Source organism: Pleurodeles waltl, chromosome 9, assembly GCF_031143425.1.
Source record: "Pleurodeles waltl isolate 20211129_DDA chromosome 9, aPleWal1.hap1.20221129, whole genome shotgun sequence".
NCBI lineage: Eukaryota > Metazoa > Chordata > Amphibia > Caudata > Salamandridae > Pleurodeles > Pleurodeles waltl.
In genome coordinates this window covers 632,952,366-632,965,328 of record NC_090448.1, presented here as the reverse complement: position 1 = coordinate 632,965,328, position 12,963 = coordinate 632,952,366, and positions in this window count along the sequence as shown.

Here is a 12,963-nt window from a genome sequence, read left to right as displayed (position 1 = left end):
TCCCTCTTCCAGCGTGAGTATGTTTGCCATAGGCCACGATTTATATTTGTTCTCCATGCCATGTGGCCAGTCGATGTTCACAGGCCTGAATATGTTCTTTGTCTTCCATGCCTTCTTGCTTGTTGGTTGACTATGTGGCTGGTGGCCATTTTGTGTAGCCAGTCAATATGCTTTTGCCATAGGCCTGCATGTGTTCTTTGTTGTGGCTATACCTCCTTGCTTGCTGTTCTTGTTTGTTGGCCATGTAGATGGTAGCCATTTAGTGTAGCCAGCCGGTGTGCTTTTGTCACAGGCTTGCATGTGCTCTTTGTTCTCCATGCTCAATTGCTTGCTGTTGTTGTTTGCCCATGTGACCAGCAGCCGTTTTGTGCTGCCAATCAGTGTGTTTTTGCCATAGGCTTGCATGTGTTCTTTGTTCTGTCTGCTTCTTTGCTTGTTTTTGTTGTCTGACCATGTCGTTGGTGGCCATTTTGTGCAGCCAGCCAGTGTGATTTGCCATGAATTTGCATGAGTTCCTTGTTCTGCATGCTTCATTGGTTACTATTGTTGGTTGACCATGTGGCCGGAGGCCATTTTATGCAGCAACCCTTCACCTATTCCAATTTTCACATCCATTTTATAGGGGGATGTTTAGGAGACGCTATGAAGTATTGTTTTTGTTAATTTCTTTTTTTACTTTCCATGATATTAGTTTAACCATATGCTTGAGGATCATTGTATTATATGTATATCATGAATATGATTATGACGAACAGTGCTTTATATTATATGCATTTTATTGTATTTTTCACCTGCACCTCCTTGCCTCCAAATGGGTTTCCCATACTCCCATAATACATCAGCAATTCTTTTTTGTTTTTTTTTCAATTATTTTTTTAACATTCATTCTTTTTAATTTTCAGTTTATTTTAAATTTTTACTTTAAATTTTAATTTCTTTTTTTAATTTATTTTAAATATTTTTTTGCATTTTGCCTCCATGCACCGACAAAGCACAACAGCATTCACCTTTTATTCCATTTCCCCCGGACCTCTTGTCTGCTATAGTAGGTGCCCTGTACACACACAAGCACCATTCAGATTTTAAGGATTATTACATTCCCCCTGGATGGCATAGGTGCACACCATCCTTCATTTTGTATGGCCTATTCTATATTCCCATGGAGCCCCCTGAATGCCACAGGTGTCTCCCTTACAATAAATGCACATAAAGCAAAGAGTCACCTCTGTATATTTGTTATTCTGATTGGAAATTAAATTTTATGTTATGGTGGTGTGGTTTGATTTTAAAATGGTTGGACGTGTTGTTAATTATTTAGGATAATAACTTAAGCAACCAACCACACTAAATTATATTGTCTTTGTCAGAACTAATTCATAATGCAATAATGCCACTTTCACTAAATGTTTTTCTTGCTTGATTGTTTTTAGGAGCACAAGAGAAGAGACATCGCCCACAGTACTGCCAGGCAGCAGGCCTTTACAAAGACATGTGATCACACAACAAAGTGACGTGAGACTTCCAATTGTGCCTCCAGTCGCTTATGCAGCTCAATGCCGCTGCCAACTGGCAGCTTCAAGATGGCCTCAAAAAAAAGGTGCTGCCATGAAAGTGGCCAGTGAGAAGAAGCAGCTTTTCATCACTGTCGTGCAGACAAAAACCTTTTTCCTGATAGTTGTGCCTGCCGAAGTGGCCTCCTGGCAGGAAGCTGGGAGCAGCATTCCACATCAATGGCACCACCCCAACCTAAGATGATGAGCAGTGATGTTGAATTGGATTTGTCACTTTAGCAACATAGTAGCCAATCATTGTAGGAAACTAATCAAAGTAGACAGCAGCTTCAGCCACTGCCAGCAATAGTAGATCGTCTTGCAGAAGGAGCAGAACAGGAGGTTAAGCTTCCTTCTGAGCATGACCTTTCTCTTTTAGAATCATTGGCTCCCAGATCTCTAGCAAGAAAAAGGAAGGGTACTCTACCATTTTCTCCAAGCACCCCTTCCAATAATTTGGAAGAGTCTGAGACACACCAGGATAATGGCAGGGGATGAGGTGAATAATGAGCCAGTCATTGTCATGGAAGCTGGCCCAGAGGAGACCGACATTACCCCTCCTATTCAATCTGCTCTGAGGGATGTGGCACTGGTACTACCGCCAGACCCAACACCCATATTTGTAAGGCTAATGCAGAGACGCACATCAACCCCTACTTCAGTAGAAGTATGCACTGCAGTAAGGCAATCGACAACACACCCACATTCCTCTAGTTCTTTTTCAGGCATTGGCACAGCATACTAAAAAAGTTCTCTTTCCCAGTTTGGGACTTTTTACGATTAGCAAGCAGGAGGATAAAATTGCAATATGCTCCATTTGCCATGCAAGTGTTCGTTGAGGTAAGCCTGGTTCACACTATGGTACTGGAGACCCATATGAAAAAACATCACACAATCTAGTGATAGGAGCACCTTAAAAAGATTGCTGCAAATGGTGTAGGAGAAGGGGAGCAGAGGGGGGAAACAGCTCCAGTCATGGTGGGAGATGATGAGGCAGAAGAGGGTGACATCTTTAAGCAAAGCAGCCCTGTCCATAGCAGTGCCCCAGTATAACCCACCTCAGCAACCTCAAAATGGCACAAGAGTCAGATGGAGACACCATAGCATACAGTGACTGCCCCAAGACGCACATAGAGTCTACCACCCCCTACTTCTCTGAAGTTACCTGCATCAGTGGCCCCAGAAAAATAAAAAATCTACGCTACTATTATGGGCATGTTTAGGCAGGAGGGGCCTAAGAGTGCCAACACCCAGCTGCACTTTTATGCAATGGGAAGCTGGCTAAAATGTTAGCGCTGGACCTCCTCCCTTTTTCTTTTGTGGAAGGAGTACAATTTTTTAGAATTTGTGACGGCCATTCTGCCTAAAATGAAAGGTTCTCAGTCGGACCTATTTTTCCAGATTTGCTGTCATGTGCTCAATCAAGATGTGCTGCAATTGTTTGAACAAGCTTTGCAGCAATGTGCTGTTCACCCTCTCCACCTGGCATATGGACCAGTTGTCAAGCAGCTCATTACATGTGCATCACTGCGCCCTGGATCTCTAATGTGGGGGTTAGATAACAGCTATCCACATGTTTCAGCCCTGAACATATTTTTAAGGGCAGAAAATCATAACTATGCATACTGACAAATGGGTCCTATTCAAATGCCTGACACAGATGTTACTTCCTTTGAAGTTTTCACACAGGAAGTCAGCAAGGAGGACAGTATGATGGGCCGATATATCCCATATGCATCTGCTACAGGACTAGTTAAAACAGGTGTCTGAAAGGTTTGCAACAAAGCCTGAAAACACAGAAGTGCATGCCTTGGTTGACAGCCGAATCCTTCAGTTGGTTGTTAATGCAAGGCTGCAGAGAGACATCATGTTGTCCAAAGAGTACATCTGTGCCACATTACTTGATCCATGGTACAAAAACAATTCTGGCCACTTTCATTCCTTTTTCTGAAGGGAATATTTCAAAATATAAGATGTAGATTGCTGGATAAGCCAGAGACCTGGAAAAAGAACTGCTCGAAATTAGAGTTCCACTCCCGGGCAGAAGTTCTGGAGTGCCACCTTCAACTTCCAGAAAGGGCAGTCCTGTTGTCTCACAGCAACCAACATCAGCAACAAGAACACTGGCAAAAACTGCAACAGGAACACAAGAATTGACCCCAACCTCTGCATTGGCTTCGTTTCAAGTGACAGGTCTTAAGTTCAGTGCAGAGGTAAAGGCAAAATAGGTTGAGCAAATGGCAGCACCAATGGCCATTGAGAGGATGATTCAGGAGTATGTGGGTGTCACCCAAAAGAGATCTATGTGGATCAAAGCCCATTGGTTTATTAGTATATGAAGATGTGCCAATGACCAGTGCTCAGCAGGCTGGCAATAAAGTATCTGGCTTGTCTGATAGCCAGTGTGTCTGCAGAATGTGTTTTCAGTGCAGCTGGTACAATTGTCACAGTGAGATGGCCAATCTCCTACCTCAAAATGTGGAGCAATTGACAATGATCAAAATGACAACACGCCATTCCACACAATTACACTGTTCCTGAAATACCACAGGAGGAGGAAGAGGATGATTGGTCAGACTCAAGTGTTTTAGGAGCCCAATGTCTGGGTGAACCAGCTGATTTTGAGGACGAACACTACTTCCCTGACTATAGACCACCACAGTACTTTTTAATTTTTTATCATCAAACTTATTTCTTTGCCAAAAATATAAAAAAAGATTCAGCTAGTAGAAAATTATGTGTGTGCCTCACTTATGTTGCCCCACCATTTTTTAGGCACATGTATGGCTGGATTGAAAGTGGACCAGTGTGCAGTGAAGAAGTCTCCCCAATCCCTTCAGGACATTGGAGACAATGCTTGCCTCCCCCACCATGCCTATCCTTATTTTTTCATCACCTAGCAGGGCAGCACCAAAAGATCTTTGATTTACAAGACTGCCAAATTCCAATGTGTTACTTACATCAAAGAGGAGATACAATTGTTTACCTACCTCCATACTTGGCTTGGAAGAGGTAACTATTTCACCAATGAATGATGATACAATATATTTTTTGTAAAGCTTTATTTTTGCATTTTAATAATCAATAATAAGCTTGACACATTGATCAAAACAATCAGCCTTCGGGAGACAAAGCAGCATATCAAAATAAGACGGAAAGACAATTTACATTATCAATGACAGTATGTTTCCACATTGGATGGGTGAGGTAGCATTGAGTACAGTGATAAGCAATAAACAATAAGCAGGGCCACACGTCAATATCCATCTGCCTAAGGAAAGGAAGCAGGAAATGCCATGTGGGCAGTCCTCAAGCTCTCCAAGGAGCTATATTGTGGCTTCATCCTGAGGTTTCCTCTTCAGGCTCCAGGTCTGAAGCTCGGAGTGTTTTTGACATAGTGAAGTGTACACCCCCTAATCTGCCTTGGTGGCTGATTTAGGTAAGAAAGGGATGCCACCTGAACTCAAATTTAGTCTGTTTGACTCTAAATATTGCAGTATAGCGTATATATTCCACACCTTGATGATTAATGAGTGGTGACAGACAGTGAGGGATGGTCTTCAACTAAGTAGTAAACTTGATTTCGATGATTTGCAAAGTTTGGGGCCTGATGTGTGATAATTTTTCCTGAAGTGATTAGCTCTTTGAACCTTAGTGAAATTTACCTGCAGGTGCCACTCCTTTTTTCTGGTTCTTTAACACCTGTGCACTACAGGTCTATCTTGCTCCGGTTGGGAGTGGAATGGAGTTACTCTGAGTCAGGAAGAGGATGGAAGAACTTAGGACATGACCACCTTAACAGCCAGAAGAAGCAAGTTATTGACTTCAAAGGGAAACCATGATGATGAGGACTCTGAGGCCTAGTACCCAGATCTGTGGACCGGAGAGAGAGGTGCATTGCTTTAGGAAATGTTGAGTGTGTGCGCTGCACTGCAGTCCTGGCTCAAATATGAAACTCATCTTATGTTCTTGCTCTGAGTCTTCTTGGTACACTCCTCATGAAGCTTACCTTTTGTAAAGGAAAACGAGCTGCAAAAAGAAAAATACCGAAACCATTTGGTTTCGTTTTTTTCAGAGTAGGCAGTGGTCCGTAGGACCACTGCCTGCTCTGAAAAAATATTTTTATTGGCATTCACAAAGGGGAAGGGGTCCCATGGGGACCCCTTCCCTTTTGCGAATGAGTTACCATCCACTTCAAGTGGATGGTAACTGCGAGTTGGTTTGCGACCGCATTCGCGGTCCCAAAGCAACTCTGCATGGTGATGCGGTCGCAAATAAGAAGGGAACACCCCTTTCTATTTGCGAGTCGCAGCCTCAAATTGCGAGTCAGTACTGACTCGCAATTTGCGGTTGTGCATCGCGTTTGGCCTTTTGCACCTCGCAAACTGCGTTTTTCGCAGTTTGCGAGGCGCAAAAGGCTTGCTACATCTGGCCCTTAATCATGTCTACTCCAGACTTTGAGTACACGTTTCTTGACTCGAGGATTTTGTAACTTTGGTTTTAATTAAATTCCATGCTCCCCATTGCTCAGACTGTTACTATTGCTAGTTTTTGTTATAATATCTGGTATTCTTGTTTGTGTCATTGTGGTAGTAGTCTGGTCTCCGGCTTTCATACCATCATGGCATCATACCCCCTATTGATCAATTTAGTTACGGAGGGTAGTAGAACAATGGTATAACTAACTATGACTAACTGGTATACACTTTGATAATTGGATTAAAACATGCTGCGTGAAAAGGCAGCAGTGCAAAGTAAAAGTAAAACACAAAATACTATACCAGGCATAAGGTATAAGATTATTGTTCCCTTTAGCAACTTTCAGTTTCAAGAATAAATATATATAATTAAGAAAACCCACAACTCCACCCACAACAGGCCAAACCCTCTCCACAAACAAATCACCCCGTCCCCAAACCAATGTCCAAAAAAAGCCCAAAGAGTCCAACAAAACTACTAAAGTCCCTGTCCCTTCCTAATTCTGCACAGCAAAAGTCCCTCCCACCAAAAACACAAAATTAAAAAAGGGCTCCGAAAAGGGCATTTTCTATGAGGGTCACTGTTCTTGTTGCTGGGCCTGAAGCCATGCCATCCGATAGCACAAGTGCACCAGCTCATGCAGAATGTGGCATTGGAATAGGTGGTCGGGGCAGCAATGGTGGTACAGACATGAGCGGCTGAGCCCATGGAATTAAGGCAGCTGGCTGGAGGAACTGGGACCTGCGGGTGTGCCTCACCCTCTTCCTCCTCCTCCTCCAGCGGTTGGTAGTCCACCCCGGTGGCCTCCAACCTCTGCCACAGCAGCTGCAATGCTATGTCCTGCAGTGTCGGTGGTGGTGGTGAACCAGCAGGATTAGCTATATCAAGAAAGAAAAGAAATAAAAAGACAACTTATAAAAAATACTCTGTGCAAACACTTGTTTAAAAGTATATAGTAACACAATAGCAGTACATTGCTGTTCCCTAGGGCAATTGGAGTTTTTGATGTGATTAAGAGAGACACAGAGACACGATTTTACCCAAACGTCTTAAATAAAAGCACTAACTGGCTGAAAGGAATTACAGCAGCATAGCACCAGATTTATTTAAAAAAACAGAGTGATTTTTTTTTTCTTAACGTATTTCCTAAAAAAAACCAAGTCACTTTCTGTATAAAAATAAAAATAAATGTACTCACATTAATGATTAAGCCATCAACCACAATAGAGTACAATTATTCTTGTTCTGCTAAATTAATGGAGGCGTGCTAGGTAGCGCATTGGGTACTACTTTGCTACTCTCTGCAGTCTGCAGCTGGGACAGCTGCAATGGACAATTGTCTTACTTTCATTCAAGTGGCTCTCAATTCTACGCTGACTCCAAAGAGGCACATGAATAATATATGTAACACACATCATGGATAACATGCGGATAACAGGTATCCTGTCTGCCGCAGGTAGACGGTGGGGAAAATGATGAACTGCATTTCAGGGAAAGGACGGGATATATAGATTTTATTGGACATGTTCCTCACAGAGTATTCCATCTACAAAACACAAAATCAGACACTTAATCCCACCTTACTCCCGGGCCTCGCCTTCCAACTCAAATTATTTCAAATAAACAGATTTGCTTGGCAGTAAGGAAGGGAAACTTGGCTGCAGGATAGGTTAGATGGATTAGGTACGGTAAATAGAGGTTTTGCTATAGAATAGTGGGGTGTCATTGATCACCATCATGTGCCCAAGCTTTAGCTTCATAAGTCACTATAATTGACGTATGTCAAAATGAAAAATTTGAACAGAGGCGCTAAATATATAAAACATGTGGACAGAAAAATGTAGAACATGCCAAGAATGGATTTTTCAATTTTTTTGGTAGGCTGGGACAGAACTTAGAAGGAATAATGGAGTGAAGTACTAGGAGCTGACAGAGTGGACACTGAGAGGAAAGGCAAACACACTTTGTTTTCGTTTCGGTTTGCAAAATATTGACAACATTGTAAATGCTGCATTAACTAAAGGAGACACACATTGCACAGCCGACACTGCAATGCTGCCTTGAACCATGCTACAGTTAGGCCATAAGTCATGTAATGCCATGGCAGAGAGGTGATATATGATGATAGGTGGGATCTCTCTCGCTTAACAAATTCAGAGAGTATACTAGTAATTGTCAATAACCAAGCAATGTGACTTTTCACCGCCTGTCCCTGCCACTGCTGGGACTCACCCTACATCCACCTCTGTGTCTGGCACACTGGTGCTGGTGGTGTGTGCGGCTAGATTTTAGATGCGACATCCTCCTCCCCCGTTATTTTGTTTTAACAAAATACAACTGCAATACATCAGTACAGTTAGCCATATCTTCTCTTCTATTAAAAATATAACTTTGGGTATTTTATTGGTTGACAATGTTAGAAAAGCCAGGTAGTCAAGCCAACCAAACACTTTTTGTAATTGACGGTCAGAGCTTTGTTGACTGTGAGTCATTTGAAGCACAATGAAGGGGTAGAACAAATTGGTCAATGAAGGACATATGGTTTTGGTGTCATAAATAGACTCTCGCTCCTAGACGAGACTGCTGGTTTAGGGATGACAGCACTTTTACTTGAAGGCGACTAAGCCAATCCTACAACAAGTCGCAACTGTCGGCCAAACCCTCCCGGCACACAAGCAGTACTCCACCAAAAACCCAAAGAGTAAAATGTGATTTCTGACAGCCTTTACGCATGGACTCAGGAGTGCGACATCTCAGGGGAGTCGTGGTGGAACCGAGAATACCCTTTTCTCACGTTAGTAATAGGTCGCAGTCACACACAGGCAATGAAGGAGATGCAGGAAGGTTTTCAATTGGTTTATTAAAAACACTGCAATCTACTGCAAAGTGCATGAGCTGCAACGATTAGGACAATGCACAGTGCAAGAAATATAATTGTGAAATGGGACCACCACCATCTTACAAGAAACATAAGATGTGAAATAGGCCCTAATTCCCTAGCATGGAGAACCTAATATCTAACCTAACAAGAGCTAGGTGTGATAAAACTAATCTGCCAATGCCGGGTCCATAAGAGGCGCCCACACCCTTGTTACCATGGACTGAGGCCTCTAGGTCAGACTCCGTGGGGATACGAAGGCTGGTCTGCATCAAGCCGACTAGATAGCATGGATAGCTTTGATGGGATATGGTAGGAATCCCTCTGATAACCTTGTCTACGTGAAATGTATTTATACAGATCCCTGAGATAGGTATGTTCCCAAACAACAGAAAAGGAGGCATGTTTGGGGCGGCAGTTATATAAACAGTTCCTTCCAAAAGTACATTATGTTCCTCTCACACGTAAGTGGGAAAGGGACATGATGTGAATACCTACATATATCACCTGTCTTTGACGCTAATAGTGGCATCAATAATGTGAAATCAAAACATTTTCCTAACTGTAAACATAGCAGCCATCTTGGAAGAAATAATTTAATTAATGGGCAAAACAGAGCAAGTTAAGTAGGTTAAAAGTCACTAGGGACAGGGGCACAGGTCTGCAAGCCAGAGAGCTAACCATACTCCTGATTCCCAATAAAACTAAATGGGATCCACTACACCCTCCCCATTGCCTGAACAAGTATGACGCCACAGTGATGAAGCCATAGGAGGTGCGTGAGTCCAAACTAAAATACTCTGAACTAAAAACAAACTAAAATCTAATACAAAATGTTATTAAAATCTAATGAAAAACTTGCTAAAAATAGTTAAAACATGCGAAGAGATAAATGTCGACCATGACAAGCACAGCAGGCCAAATGGTGATCAAATCAATAAGGCAATTTGACATTAAATTGTTAGCTTTTGAATAAAGCCAATGGCCAAAAAATGTACCAATAGTCGCAATCATGACGAATGTCTCTGAAGTCATTGAAAGGAAGTGCATCCAGGAATGACTGAACATCTTCAGATGTCAAATGAATCACAGGATTGGCAGTCAGATCCTTGGACCAGAGGTGTGCAGCAGCCTCAAGCGCAGGATCACCCATGAAGGCAGCACCATCCAAAGCGCCTGAAGAAGCCAGATAATTGATCAGTGGTGGCTCATAACTGGCCTCGTGAATCGGCCACAGTCTCATGGGGCTTGACTGTGAATAAATGGTCTTTGAGAACATTAGCAGTTCTTGGTTCACGGTAGGCATGCTAAAAAAGGCACCAGGCGCAATGAAAGACTGGTTGCACACACCCCAAGACTGGTCGGAATAACAGTGACCATTTGTGCTCCAATTCTTCAAGCAAGGATCACCAAAGAACTGCACCATAACTTCATGGCACAGCTGGGCTGGTGGTACTAGTTCCATCACTCCGCTTAGCTGGGAAGGCACATTCACTGTGTATCAGGAACAGCACCAGCAGTATCCTGCCAATCAACGCCAAAATCACTGGAAAACCAAACACACTTGAAAAGCGTGAGTTGAAAGCCGATTGAATGACTCCGAAGACTGTCTGTAAGATGGAAACGAACCCAAACCCAACAGCCTCAAAGAAGTGCACAAACCCTGTAGTGCTTGAAGCATTGAATTTTCTGGATGCTAGTTCTCCAAAGTGCTTGGGGAAGTTGGTATTTAATAGGGATTGTATCTTGGCTGATGATCTTGCTATCTGGAGAGCATACGTCTCTCTAGCCGATATGAACGCAACTTGTTTCTGGAACAGTAGCACCTTTAGACTGCTCAGCTTGTCATAATTTACATTAGTAGTATCAATACGAGGCCACAGTTCTGCTACTGTTATCTCTTGTGTGGGGGGAATAGAACCTGTCCGCAACAAGTTACAATCTTAGAGATGAAATTCCGTAGGCAATTCTTGGTCTCATACTGCAACAGCTTTGTTTGTTCAGGGCCACATAACTTCCATTGAAAGCATATGAAATTCTGGTTGAATTAAAGGGATCGGAGTACCCTTTAGAAAACAGGCCAAGTTTGCGTCCCCCATGTTGCAAAGGCCATGAAGGAACACCTCTTATCATAGAATGACTAATAGTCATGGTGTAAAAGTGACGTCATTCTTAATGATGTCAATCACAGATGACACTATGGCCCTCATTCTGACCCTGGCGGTCGGCGGAGAGACGGCGGTCGGACCGCGAACAGACCGGCGGTATTAAAAATGGCATTCTGACCGCGGCGGTCCCCGCCGCGACCGACCGCTACTTCTCCACTCCGACCGCCACGGCGGTCATGACCGCGGGGCTGGAGTTTGCGCACTCCGGCCCGGCGGTCGTCCCAAGACCGCCAAGGGTATTATGACCCTGCCTACCGCCGCGGTTTCTTGCGGGCGGGAACCGCCGTGCGAACCATGGCGGTAAGCACTATCGGGGCCAGGGAATTCCTTCCCTGGCACTGATAGGGGTCTCCCCCACCCCCCACTACCCACCCGAGTCCTCCCCCCACACCCTCCACCCCCCTGCCACCCCCCAGAGGTGGTACGAACCCCCTCCCCACCCCCACCCCGACATGCACATACATGTACCCCGACATGCACACACCCCCAACATGCACATATACACACCCCCTACACACACATACACAACGGGGACACATACCCGCACACATACATGCCGACATGCGCACCTGCCGAACAGCACACATTACCCATAGACACAGCAGCACCCCCCGCCCGCATACACGCACTCACACACCCCCTCTACACACTCACACGCACACCCCCATGCACGCCCACATCACACAACACCCCCCAACCCCCTCCCCTCACGGACGATCAACTTACCTTGTGCGTTGGTCCTCCGGGAGGCGACGGGAGCCATAGGGACGTGACCGCCAACAGAAGACCGCCAACAGAAGACCGCCACACAGAAATGTGGGTCGTAATTCTGTGGGCGGTGTTCTGCTGGCGTGGCGGTGGAGGTTGACCAGTCTCCACTTTCCCGCCGACCGCCAGTGTGGCTGCTGGCGGTTTTCCGGCGGAACGCTCCCAGCGGTCAGAATGCGCACAGCGGCACACCGCCGCGGTCGGCGGTCTTCACCGCGGCGGTAACTCAGCGGTCTTGCGAAAAGACCGCCAAGGTCAGAATGAGGGCCAATGTTATTAAGGGAGTATATTCTGTTAGACAGGATATTCATGCCATTATCAACAACAGCTAAAACCTTTCCCAAATTTTCCTTATCTGCTTTAAACGTGCAGCCGCTTTCATCTGAGAATGCTTCCAGATCTCATTGTATCTGGTGTACAGGAATCATATTGAGCATGGTTTTCTGGGACCTGGCAAGAACTCTTGTAAGTCTATTTTCTCGGATAGCATATTCAGATGCTCTTTAACTGCTGCTAAAGTGTTAGTCTAGAACTGTTGTTAGCACAGTTTACCCAGACTGTATGTGGGAACCATACCCGAGTGCTGACCCGAGGTTAAACGAGGTTCCGTCCAGCTTATCTTGAAACCCTCTAAGGAATTAACAAAACATGCCTGACACCCATTTGTGTCCATTGGCCACAATAACCACCCACTAGGACCGGAAAGTGAAGAATTATAGGTACCGTTCCGAAACTTAGCATCTAACTCTTCCTTGGTGATATTTAGGAAGGATTGCCAATCAGTGAATTTGGCTGATGTGGGGATACATGGCACATTGAATTCCTTTATTTTTGCTAATCCTAGGCAGGAGGTCTGTTGAATTGTGTCATTCAAAAATATAATTTGGATACGAATAAGACATGCTCTAAACAAAGCTTCCTCAACCTGAATATGCCAATCTCGTGTTCCCCATACAATTTTTACATCAATAGTATTCTTCCAGTATTCATATCCTTCAAATGCAAGTCGGGAAACAAAGGCATATAGATCAAGTTAGTGTCAGTTAGCAAAATCTTTTGCACTTTTGAAGGTGGTAATTTGAAATAATATGACTCTGCCTTTGTAGTGTCATGCCTAGAC